Below are 14,196 nucleotides of genomic sequence, written 5' to 3'. Positions count from 1 at the left end.
TAAAAAAAAAAAAATTTAAAACCATTTATCATTTTCCTCCTACTTCACAATTATGTGCCACTTTTTGTTGGTCTATCACATAAAATCCCAATAAAATACATTTATGTTTCTGGTTGTAACATGACAAATGTGGAAAATTACAAGGGGTATGAATACTTTTTCAAGGCACTGTATCTCCTAAATGTGTGCGATTTAGAAGACATCTACTTTAGTAGCAGCCGGTGACGTCACCGAAACATACGCACTGGGCTGACTGCACTGTCATATCCATTCACAACTCTGCTGTAGCCGTCCCTCCTGCATGCATGGAGAGGAAGAGCATAAATCAGGGAGTACTCGTGCCATGGAGCAACTAATGCATCTGGCCAAGGGTCCTTGGACCAGGCCACAACCAGGGAACCTTCCAATTGAGCCTGAACACAAAAAGGTCAATGCCCCTTAACCCCAGTGCAGATAACTCTGAAGAAACACTTTGCGGTGCAAAGACCATTCCCCCAATCCAGATACTATTGTGAACTGCTGATAGTGCTGGACATGACGCTCTGCTCATTTAAGGATTTGAGTTGCTGCCAGGGCCACCACAGAGCTCTTTGAGCTGTTCTGGAGATTGCTGTAAGCCACAGTGGTGGAATAGACAGAGAGAGAGACACAGACCTTTAATAAATGCAGAGAAGGATTTTATGATCAGTACAAAAATCCAATTTTCTCTATCATTTGTTGAAGGACACAGAGGTCAAAAGAACGTTTGGTTGAGGAAGAGACAGAAGGTTTTGTGAACTTGTATTTGGAGGAGGAGCCTTGGCCACAAAAAAAAAGCAAAAGGAGGAGAGTCTATGTATATGTAAAATGATGCACCACCACAGATATGCTCAAAGTCCTAAGGCCAGCCTGGGACTTGTGCTACTCCATCCAGGGGGTGGGGGGGCGCGAATACCTTTGATCCTATCAGGATCTGGGTGACGTTGGCCTATAATGCAGTGCTGCGATGGAAGGACCAGATCTAACCATCATACGTGTCTGCTGACAGGTCGAGCCCTTACAGGCCTGCCAGCCAGCACCACAGTTGATTGAAGATAAAAAAAAAAAAAAAAAAAAAATCGACTGGGATACATAAAAAAAACGCAAAAAATAAATGCATTTAAAAAAAAAAAAAATCAACAGCAAAAAATAACAAAAATAGGAGCTGGAAAGCTCCACATCCTAAGATGCTAGGCAATACCTGAATCTTGTATTACGGGTGGAGGGTTTGCCTCCTCTAGAGCGCCACCCCTTAGGCTGGCTGCATCTGAGCACCACAAATGAAATACACAATTTAATTCAAGTTTAGCATTCAAAGCAAATTCACCCATCCATCCATGTCTCCATGTTTTATTTTATTGACAAATTATTTGAAAAACACCTCCCTAGCATTTCCAGCCATGGCCAGCTTGAGTAAGGGCAGATAATTCATGTAGCATTTACTTCCTGGGAACCATCTACCCTTAGCTCACTCATGCAACCAGGAGGGTGTTCTTAGCTGAGAAAACCTACTGAAGTCTCCTGGGATGTGTGACATTTGCCCAGCACTAGAAACCAGAAAGTAACTGAAGACATGTTTAGAGAAAAAAAAAAAAAGAAAAGAAGTTTAAAAACAAGGAAATGCAATATACTTTCCTATTTACTACTGTTAGCAGCATAAATTAGATTAAAAATAGTCAAGGCTGATTGAGAGAATGAAGTTCCACTTTAGGATGCACCTAGCTTCCTGAAGGTAGCAGCATCAAACCCATCCATAAAGAAGTAAAGCTGTGTTCTTCAATGAACAATAGAGAAGCTTTGATTCAAATATATTTCTCATTAGCAACAAACAATATCAATGCACTTTGTTAGCACCAAATGCCTTTACGAACTCAGATATTACTTAGTTAAAGTAGCAGTGACATCATTACTATGATGCACATAGCCTGTGCAGAAAGCAAAGCTGTGGGATGAACAAGAGGAGGGGGTGGATACAAAACCAGTCACCCTGCACAAGGAGAAAGAGCAACAGTTTCACACCGAAATACTGCACAGATCTGAAAGAAATACACATGCTTCTTGTATTTAGACAAGATTTTCTTATTCCAGGAGTTCAGCTTTAAGTCTATAGCTGAGTATTCTTCCCACTAACAGCCAGGCAGATCCTGGCAAGGCCAACCTCAGCTGTAAAGTGACCTCTCAGCTATGTCTGCTCAGTGAGTATGTAACAGCATTGATCAGAATAGAACTGGAAACCTTAATACTCCATAGCCAGCACTGGACCAAAGGCCCTCTTTAAAAAAAAAAAAAAAAATCATGTGATGGGAGATTAGCTGTGTGCTTTAAAAGAGGGAAGCTACAGAACACCTCTCTCCATGTCATTTAAAGCTACACGGTTTCCTTCACTCAGTTTGTGGCTTGAAAACAGAGTAAGGGATTAGACAGTAATCATATGGGCAGCACAGTGGCTAAATGGTTAGCACTTCCACTTGGCAGTACTAGGGTCGTTGGTTCGAATCCCAGCCACGGCACCTCCTGCCTGGAGTTTGCATGTTCTCCCTGTGCCTGCGTGGGTTTCCTCCGGGTACTCCGGTTTCCTCCCACACTCCAAAGACATGTTAGTAGGTTAATTGGCTCCTGTCTAAATTGGCCCTAATATGTGTATGTATGAATGTGAGTTAGGGACCTTAGATTGTACGCCCCTTGAGGGTGAGAGACTGATGTGAATGTACAATATATACAGTCAGGTCCATAAATATTGGGACATCGACACAATTCTAACATTTTTGGCTCTATACACCACCACAATGGATTTGAAATGAAACAAACAAGATGTGCTTTAACTGCAGACTGTCAGCTTTAATTTGAGGGTATTTACATCCAAATCAAGTGAACGGTGTAGGAATTACAACAGTTTGCATATGTGCCTCCCACTTGTTAAGGGACCAAAAGTAATGGGACAGAATAATAATCATAAATCAAACTTTCACTTTTTAATACTTGGTTGCAAATCCTTTGCAGTCAATTACAGCCTGAAGTCTGGAACGCATAGACATCACCAGACACTGGGTTTCATCCCTGGTGATGCTCTGCCAGGCCTCTACTGCAACTGTCTTCAGTTCCTGCTTGTTCTTGGGGCATTTTCCCTTCAGTTTTGTCTTCAACAAGTGAAATGCATGCTCATTCGGATTCAGGTCAGGTGATTGACTTGGCCATTGAATAACATTCCACTTCTTTCCCTTAAAAAACTCTTTGGTTGCTTTTGCAGTATGCTTTGGGTCATTGTCCATCTGCACTGTGAAGCGGCGTCCAATGAGTTCTGAAGCATTTGGCTGAATATGAACAGATAATATTGCCCGAAACACTTCAGAATTCATCCTGCTGCTTTTGTCAGCAGTCACATCATCAATAAATACAAGAGAACCAGTTCCATTGGCAGCCATACATGCCCACGCCATAACACTACCACCACCATGCTTCACTGATGAGGTGGTATGATTAGGATCATGAGCAGTTCCTTTCCTTCTCCATACTCTTCTCTTCCCATCACTCTGGTACAAGTTGATCTTGGTCTCATCTGTCATAGGATGTTGTTCCAGAACTGTGAAGGCTTTTTTAGATGTCGTTTGGCAAACTCTAATCTGGCCTTCCTGTTTTTGAGGCTCACCAATGGTTTACATCTTGTGGTGAACCCTCTGTATTCACTCTGGTGAAGTCTTCTCTTGATTGTTGACTTTGACACACATACACCTACCTCCTGGAGAGTGTTCTTGATCTGGCCAACTGTTGTGAAGGGTGTTTTCCTCACCAGGGAAAGAATTCTTCGGTCATCCACCACAGTTGTTTTCCGTGGTCTTCCGGGTCTTTTGGTGTTGCTGAGCCCACTGGTGCGTTCCTTCTTTTTAAGAATGTTCCAAACAGTTGTTTTGGCCACGCCTAATGTTTTTGCCATCTCTCTGATGGGTTTGTTTTTTCAGCCTAATGATGGCTTGCTTCACTGATAGTGACAGCTCTTTGGATCTCATCTTGAGAGTTGACAGCAACAGATTCCAAATGCAAATAGCACACTTGAAATGAACTCTGGACCTTTTATCTGCTCATTGTAATTGGGATAATGAGGGAATAGCACACACCTGGCCATGGAACAGCTGAGAAGCCAATTGTCCCATTACTTTTGGTCCCTTAACAAGTGGGAGGCACTTATGCAAACTGTTGTAATTCCTACACCGTTCACTTGATTTGGATGTAAATACCCTCAAATTAAAGCTGACAGTCTGCAGTTAAAGTGCATCTTGTTTGTTTCATTTCAAATCCATTGTGGTGGTGTATAGAGCCAAAAATGTTAGAATTGTGCAATGTCCCAATATTTATGGACCTGACTGTATGTAAAGCACTGCGTAAATTGACAGCTCTATATAAGTACCTAAAATAAATAAAAATATGCCATGTAAAAAAAAATTGGGACTTTGCTACCTATAGTAAATTGCAACTTTTATTTATTCGCCTGCATAACCAGGATCACAGCTGGATTCTAACTGGTTCAAGGAGTCTCAGTTTAGAGCAAAATATGAAAGTGTTCACTGAAAACTAGCATGTCCTTTTTGTGGAAGTGCAGCCAAAACGTTAAACCTACTCCCAGCCCCATTCAAAACCTAATCTATCTAACCCTGTAAAGAAAAGATTGTTGTACTTCCCTATTCTGAAACTTCAGTCCGGTCCCAGGCTGAGCTGTCAGTGGCGGCTACTTTGTAGAGCAGAGGCAGCCAACAAGTAATGCTCCATTGTAAGTCTATGGTTGACATCATCCTATTAATTTCCCTGCCGTTGTCAACTTTCTCACTCTACACAGAAGCCACTGCTAGAAACTGGATGGGAGCAACTTCAGGATAGGTAAGTGGAGCGATCTTTTCTTTACAAGGTTAGATAGATTAGACATAGAATGGGCCTGGGAGTAGGTTTAGCGTTTTGACTGGAATTCCACTTTAAGTAGGAAATTATGAAATCAGTATGTTGATAGAATATACAGAGACCAGCTAATCCTTGCACTTACCTTGCACTGTAATGGAATCCATCATTCCTAGGCCTTTACCACTTTTACATTTTGGTTCTGGTAGTGGAAAAAAATGAAAGATAAGTAGCACATGCCTAGAGAAAGGTGGTAAATACCTGCCTGGAGTTTGCACGTTCTCCCTGTGCCTGTTTGGGTTTTCTCTGGGTAAACCGGTTTTCTCCCACACGCCAATGACATGTTGGTAAGTCAATTGGTGTTACAACATTGAAAAAAATAATTAGACAGTATAATCTATCTTGCTACAGATATGCAATACAGGTACACTCATCCACGGGCTTAAAATGTCAGCCTATCATGGATAAGCCCCATACGTCACCATATTCACCAAAAATGCCTCACTGTCTTGAATACAAATGATGCACTGTAAAACACAGTACAGAACTCTCCAAAAAAAGGGAGGAGAGGAGTGAATACCATGTGCTTTTAAAAAGTGCTCCCAAAAGGAAAAAAAAAACAAACAAAAAAAAAACAAAAGCAAAAAACTCTACATGTTTCGCTCCAGAAAACAGAGCTTCGTCAGGAGTATAAAGAATTAAAATAGGTCACATAGTGGCTAGAAGTTGTGCTCAGCTGCACATGGTGGCAAAATGGCAAAAATGAACTAAGCCCTAATTGTAAATCATCTTTGGCAGATAAATCTACACTGGATGAGGGTGCATTTCCCTACACACCATCTGGCCAATTGATGAATCTAAAATAGAACCTTTATTCAAATATATATATATATATTAAAAAAAAATGTATGTTCAGCTGTAATTATTGCCTATTGGAGTGGAATGTACTGCGCATAACAATATAACTGTACATCCAAATGGTTAATAACACCAGACCAAATCAAATACCATTTTAGATGAAGTGATGGCATACAAAGAGGCACTGTACTTTGAGCATAAGCCTATCAGCTTGGATATAGAATCTTTAAGGAAATTGAGTTACCCCATGGACAAAACTAATTAGATAGTATAATCTTACTACAGATATGTAATACAGGTACACTCATCCACGGGCTTAAAATGTCAGCCGCTCGACAGCATCCATGTAACTACAACCCTGAACCTATTTTGGGCGCTATAGGTCCCCTGGGGTTATAATCTCCATTCACTTTCCAATTTTCAGTTGATCACCCCCGGGAGATTCTTTTGTATGCCGTCCACCAAGAAAAAAAAGGGACAAGCTCAGAAGTCCCTCACGACATACCTCCTTAAGGCTCACGAGATTTGCAGCATGTCTCCAGTCAATGCAGAGCAAGCATCCCTGTCCGATCCCGCACGGGATACCACCGTTCCCTTATCGGCCTTGGTCAGCGAAAATACACAGCAACTCACAAAAGGGGACTTGGAGTCCTGCTTGGAATCTATGTACGCCAAACTAGCCGCCAAATTTCAATCAGAATTGCATAAAAGCACTAATGTTCTCTCTCAGGAAATAGCCACGCTGGGCTCTAGGACAGACCGCTTGGAAACCAAACACGATGAACTTAGCCTGGCCTATGGTGAACTTTCCAGAGAGCATGATCATTTACAAACGGCCTTTTCACAACTGCAGGCGCAGGTTGAGGATCTTGATAATCGCAATCGCAGGAATAATCTGCGAATCAGGGGAATCCCGGAGTCTATGTCGGATCTTTCATTAATTATAATCAAGTTATTCAAGTCACTCCTTCCAGATCGTGACCCTGGATCTTTTGCTTGTGACCGTATCCACAGAGCCCTACGCCCTAAACCTCCTGCTGACAAGCCGCCTAGGGATATTGTCTTGTGCATGAAGGATTTTCTGACCAAGGAAGAAATACTCAGAGCTGCTCGCAATACTCCAACGATCTCCTTTGAGGGCTCGGTTTTACAAATCTATCCTGATGTTTCCCCGGCCACGTTGGAGAGGCGTAGAAAAATGAAAGAAGTTACAACTGCCCTGTTCTCTGCTCGTATCCGCTACAAGTGGGGCTTCCCTTTTAAGCTGATAGTTCCACATAATGGGAGCACATATATCGCTACATCCCCTCCCGAAGGTAGAGCAATCTTGGCCAAATTAGGCTTGGCGGATGCCCCATCACCTCAACGCCCACCCTCCACTCCTCGTATCTCTCCCATTTGGCATACCCCTTCCCCACGGAGGGATAGAAGGAGAGTCAGACAAGAACCGGGTTGACAGGCCCATTCTCATTTGCCTAATACTCATTGTCTTGATAGTCTATGGTCTGGTCTATTGTTTTTTATGACTTTACTAAGATTTGGGACACAGGGATTTTGCTCTCTATTTCTCACATTGTCAGGTTGTATATTTCTGTGGTTGCTGCTGTGATATTTTTGCAATACTGAATATTTTGTATGCCTTGCATTGATAACTGGACGAGTTAAGGTATGACAAGGGTCATTGGACCCTCCTAATTGCGCCCATTAATTCATGGTTGTACTACTCTTTGACACGTTACCCCACCCTGCCTCCTGACATGGCCGGAGGTGTCGCCACCCGATTGCGGGGTGGCAGCTCTGTTTTCCATGTTCTAAGGAGACAGGGTTTGGGCCCATGTGGCCCCTTAATGTTTGACCTTTTTGTTTTATCAGGTATGACGACTTTTCTGCCTGATCCATGTTCTTTAGTTACCCTTTCAAATATAGAAGATATTAAAGCTTTTTCTCCATTGTTTTTCGTTTTCTCTTCTCTCAAAACTTTAGTGTATGAGGATGGTATTGTGTCGGTCTGTGGACATCACGACCCCTATGTTGGGGTCTGGAGGTCCCCTAGGCTGGATCTGCCACCTGTATGTCTGTCTGATGCAGACCTGCGGGTTTCTATGTCTAATCAAATAACTTTAGGGGATATCTTTGTAATGTGTACTTTTATGATGATAGTGGCAAGCTCTGTTTATTATGGCAATTCAATGTATTTCGCATAATGTCCAGGGTTTCAATTCGCCAAATAAGCGCAAAACAGCCTTTCTTCAATATAAAAGATTAGGAGCAAAAATCATCTTATTACAGGAAACGCATTTTGCAGCCGCAAAACACCCGACCTTTTTTCATAGATCCTATAGGCAGGGGTATTATACCCTACATTCCTCCAAGAGTAGGGGAGTGGCCATTTTTCTACATAACTCATTTCCCTTTGAGGTTCAACATGTGTATCGTGATCCAGACAGTAGGTTTATTATTCTTAAGGGCACCCTTTCAGGTCGAGAACTTACAATTGCTAATGTCTATGCACCAAATTCGGCACAGGCTACTTTTTTTTTTTAATTTTTTGGTGCATTGGATAAATTTTTGTCCCCCCATCTATTGGTGGGTGGGGATTTTAATCTGGTGGCAAATCCTCTTCTGGACCGTAGTTCCGCCTCGCACACTTCCCAAGCTTTCCCAAAATCCCTTACTAAGAAACTAGATGCCCTCCAGTTGGTGGATGCTTGGAGAGCGCACAACACGGGAGCCAGGGATTACACATTTTATTCCCACCCACATGACTCTTATGCTAGACTAGACTATATCTTTTGTACCCCTATATTGCTAGCTAATTCTAGGATAGCTAGTATTCATTTGAGCCCCTGGTCGGATCACAGTATTATGGCCTTATCTATCACGTTTGTGGGATTGGCACCTACTCCCTTTTCATGGAGACTCAATGATTCTATGCTAACTGATACTGACTCTCGGCAGGAGGTGATTACATCTCTTAAGGAATACTTTCAATCTAATTCAACCCCTGATATTTCCCCAGCCACACTCTGGGTAGCTCACAAGGCGGTCCTACGGGGCCGACTTATCTCTATGGCTTCGGCCAGAAATAAAAAACGTTGGCAGCAGATACTACTTTTAACCCGAGAATTAGAAGCACACTATAGAAGCCATGTAGCTGATCCATCTTTACTCAATAAACAGCTATTGTCCCAAAAGCGCTTGGAACTAAATGCCCTACTTTCCCAAAAAACTGAAAAGGCCCTCCGCTGGTCGAAGGCCTCGTTCCTATTACATAGCAACTCAGCATCTACCATGTTTGCAAGGAAATTGAACCATTCTTTGCGCCCGCCACATGTGTATAAATTGCGTACTAATTCAGGTGCTATCTCATCTTTACCTCAGGAAGTTTTGGGTATTTTTGAAAATTTTTATTCTAAACTATTGGCTTCTCCACAGTCGGATTCTGTTTCTCTATCAGATTCATGGCTAGATTCTATACCCCTTCCTGCTCTCACACCTTCTCAGATTGCCTCTCTTAATGCCCCATGTACCTTAGAGGAAATAACATGTGCAATGGGAACGCTGAAACGCTCTACTGCGCCGGGTCCTGATGGATTTACTGCTGGCTATTATAAACATTTTACCTCTATATTGGCTCCATACTTGATAACACTATTTAATGATGTTTTACAGGGGGGTAAGTTCCCCGAGGAGATGTTGTTAGCTAACATGTCTTTAATACCCAAGCCACAGAAAGACCACTGTCTGCCACAAAACTATAGACCAATCTCAGTAATGAATAACGATCTGAAGATATTTAGCCGCATTTTGGCGAACAGGTTGGCTCCTATTATCTCCTCTTTGGTATCTCCAGATCAGTCGGGTTTTATTCCCGACAGATTTATTACTGATAACATTCGTCTCACTCTAAACGTTATTCAAGATGCCAATTTACATTCCAAAGAGGTTCTGTTGATGAGTTTAGACATAAACAAGGCCTTTGACAGTGTTCTTTGGCCCTACTTGTTCTCTTTGCTACAGAAAATGGGCTTCAGTGATGGGTTTTTGGCAGGCATACATGCCCTATACGACTCTCCTAAAACAAGAATAAGGCTTCCTGGCTGTAACTCTGACTTTTTTACATTGGGTAGAGGTACCCGTCAGGGTTGTCCTCTTTCACCCCTTTTGTTTGCGCTGGTGTTGGAACCTTTGGCATTGGCGATCAAATCACATTCGGATATTTCTGGCTATTCGTTATTAGTTTCACATTTTAAGTTCAGCATGTATGCTGATGATGTTATGCTTTTTATTACTAACCCGTTGACTTCTTTGCCTAATTTGTGTGTCGTATTGAATGATTTTGCTAAAGTGTCAGGTCTCACTGTTAATTTTACCAAATCGGTAATTATGCCTGTTAATGTTCCTGACTCCCTAAGTGCATCTCTCCGTAGTTCTTTTCCATTTCGCTGGGTCAAGGACAGGATATCCTATTTGGGGATTAATCTTGCTCCCAGATACTCGGATATGTTTGCGGCTAATTATCCACCATGTGTATCACGTCTCTCTACTCTACTGAAGATTTGGCACGGTTATCATATCTCCTTTCTGGGTAGAGTCACGGCGGTTAAAATGAATATTTTGCCCAAACTGCTTTATCTTTTTAGGGCACTTCCAGTTCCGGTTTCAAAAACGTTTTTGGATCATTTTCAGCGGATTATTAACAATTTTATTTGGGGAAATAAGCATCCACGTTTTGCCTCATCCATTTTGTATCGTTCACAACGGACGGGAGGTCTTGGTCTTCCTAACTTTTGGCTATATTACCTCTCGGCTCGTTTTGCGCAATTATCACAATGGGCTACTATTAACTCTCAAATCCCGTGGATCAAGTTTGAGTCTCAGTCGATACGTCCTTTTTATTTACCGGGAATTTTATGGTCTAAAATCTCCCCCCGATCGCTTACTTTTCATAACTCTATAGTGACCCACTCACTGACACTTTGGTCCAAATACAAGGCTAAGCTGAGTTTAGTCTCTCATATTCCCCCAGGTGTTTCATTTTTTGGTGATCCTACTTTTGTTGTAGCCTTTTCTTCCCCTCACATGTTTCGTTGGTGGTATGATCGATCCTTTGTCAGATTATCTGATTTCCAAAGAGGAGGATCTTATATTACCTTCGATATGCTGCGCGTGCTATTTGATGTTCCTCTTCGTGAGTACCTTCGTTATAGGCAGATTAGGCACTTTTTTAATGCGCACTTTGGCCTTACCCCGTCTTCTCCGATCTCTTTTTTTGAACGTATCAGCCGTGACTCTCCTAGAGGTAGGGGTCTTATTTCAGATCTTTATCACCAATTTTTGATCTGTCTTTTTCATGCTCCCCCTATGTACAGGCAGAGGTGGGAGGAGGATTGTGGTATCACTTTTTCGGATGAGGATTGGGACTCCATGGTGGATAATATATGCAAGAGCTCTAGATCTCTTTCGGTTCGTGAGACGGCCCTTAAAGTTTTAACCAGATGGTATTATACTCCGTCCAGACTACATACAATGTTTCCACAAACATCCCCTTTATGTTTCCGGGGCTGTGGCCGCACAGGCACTTTGGTCCATATGTTTTGGGATTGCCCGAACATATCTTTGATCTGGCGTAAGATATCTGAGGTGGCTACCTCACTATCGGGCAACCCGATGCAGTTGTCCATACAGACCTGTTTATTGGGGGTTCATATCCCAGGGGTCCCTGATGCCACTCTGAGATTGCTACATACATTATGTATTGCCACTTTATGGTCCATTGCCCTGCATTGGCGGTCTAATGTTGTACCCTTGGACTCCGTTTTACACAGAATTGACGATGTAATGCTTATGGAACGTATTCATTATACACTGCTGGATAAGATGCACTTATACGATAAAAAATGGGAGTCATGGAAGGATTGTAGACATTTATTGCATGATTGACAACATCCCCGGTAAGGAATGGCTGACATATATTGTTGATAGATGTATCACTCAATCTATTTTATCATTTATGTATCTCATGCACTCATAAATTTCTTTCTTCCTCTATCTTCTTTTTTCTGTTAATATACTTTTATGTATTGTACATTTCAAATGTGCCATATTTTTGTTGACAATATCACTTTCATACTGTGCTGTTGTTTTACTGTCTACTTATGTACAATAAAATTATTCACTACTCTCTCTCCCCCCTTTTTTTGGAGAGGTCTGTACTGCGTTTTACAGTGCATGATTTGCATTCCTCAAGACAGTGAGGTATTTTTGGTGGATATGGTGACGTATGGGGCTTATCCATGAGCGGCTGACATTTAAGCCCATGGATGAGTGTACCCGTATTACATATCTGTAGCCAGATAGATTATACTAATTAGTTTTGTCCATGGGTTACCTCCATTTCCTTAACAGAGATTATATATTCAAGATGATAGGCTTGTGATTAAACTACAGTGCCTCTTTGTATGCCGTCACTTCATCTAAAATGGTATGGTAGTCGATCTGGTGTTATTAACCATTTGGATGCACAGTTATATTGTTGTATGCAGTGCATTCCACTCCAATAGGCATTAAATTACAGCTGAGCATACATTTTTTTTATATACTTGAATAAAGGTTATATTTTAGATTCATCAAATGGCCAGATGGTGTGTAGGGAAACGCATCCTCGTCCAGTATAGGTTTGTTATTTGCCAAAGATGATGATTTACAATTAGGGCTTAGTTCAATAGTTAAGTCAATTGGTTCCTGTCTAAATTGGCCCTAGGGCAGAATTGTTTTAGCTTTTTACCCCTGAGGAACCCTTGAAATGATTTTCACACCTTAGAGGAACATTTAAAAATGATTAACCTACAGCTCTCAGTACATTAGTGTCATCAGTTAGAGACTATAAATAAAATAAAAGAGAAAAAAAAAAAATGCATGAATCCAAGAACACCCAAGGTGGAACCTTTTTGGGCCCCCTTCCATTGGTGGCTAGTAGGGGGAAGGATATTGTACATTGGAGGTCAATGGGAAAAGAGCCACCCTTAAGCTGGCCAAAATTCATTAAGTGGGTGACCTCATCTACCGCCTCCCACCTGACATCTCTCGAATGAAAAATTGAAAGGAGCGGAAAAGTGTCAGGTGAACAGTGCTTGCATACACTCAAATGCAGCCACTGTTCAGGTATTTTGATAGCTGGTTGTGCTGTATAGCAAGGATAGATGAATCTTTTTTTTCCCATCCTGCCTGAAAAAAAAAAAAAAAACTCTAGGTATGTATGGTAAGCTGTGGGGACAGCTACAAGGGTTATACGTTTGAGTTGTTACTTATCTCAGACAAAAAAAAGATCTGCCTTGGCTTAGGCCACTGATTTTTCCCAATGATGTTGGGACCATAGCTATGCAGGCACCATCAGATGGGAGGTCAAACTATCACCGATTGTTGCACAAGGAACCTCTAGTAATCTGAAGGAATCCTGGTTGGGACAGGCTGAAAGGAATGCACTTCATAATAAATTATGGATTTATATTGCGTCAGCAGTTTGCACAGCACTTTACAAAGTAAAGCAAGTCAGCAGAGTTACAGTATAATTCGAAACAAGAATTCAAAGCAAGGGAGTAATGACAGACCTGCTCTCTTCTTCTTTCCATCACCAATCAAATTCAAGCCTCCAGAAAGGATTAAAATTTGATTAGTGCCTGTAACATTTTAGGAATATCAAATTTTTTGACATCTGGCTTTTTACATGGAGAGGAAGCGAGGAGGGTGCTCCCGGATCACCAGATTACAGACACAGAGAAGGGGGTAGTCAGGTGCATTATAGCAGTTTATGGATAAAAGTCCAAGCACCAAAGTACCAACAGAGCATTTCAAATCTTAATTTCTAATTTTGCCTAAAACCTTTTTTATAGCCTACTAATAGTTGAGGGTCAATGCTGGCAGGATAAGGTCCCAATTATGCCTGCAAAAAACAAATTTTTCTGTGCCATAGTAAAAATCTGTGTAAGAGAAAAAGAGTCAACCTTCCCATACCAGCGAATCAGCGCTCATTTTACTATGAAACTAAGGGGTACAAAAGCAGATGTATGGATATAGCCCTGCCAGATAGTTTCAAACATAAAAAAAAATATATATATATATATATATATATATATATATATATATATCGCAGCAATGTGCTTTACAAGCATGCATTGCGTTTTGCAGGCTCTGAAAGTCTGAAGCCTACAGAACAAAAAAAATATGGAGTGGGAGTGTCAAAAATAAATAAACCACACAAGGGGAGGCCTGTCAAATTAACACGATCAGCTCTTTTACATCTATGACGTTTTCTCTGCTGAACTCTGAAGCACTGTAGGATTTACTGTGGCCCCCCATGTTATAGGTAAGCCACAAAGTGCAGGCCATAGTACCTCCCCTCTGCATTACAAATCAGCTCCTAGACAACAAAACCAA

This window comes from Staurois parvus, unplaced genomic scaffold (genome assembly GCF_062004578.1).
Source record: "Staurois parvus isolate SC_StPar_1 unplaced genomic scaffold, SC_StPar_1.0 ptg000303l, whole genome shotgun sequence".
Classification (NCBI taxonomy): Eukaryota; Metazoa; Chordata; class Amphibia; order Anura; family Ranidae; genus Staurois; species Staurois parvus.
Note: the sequence above shows the minus strand (reverse complement) of the source record.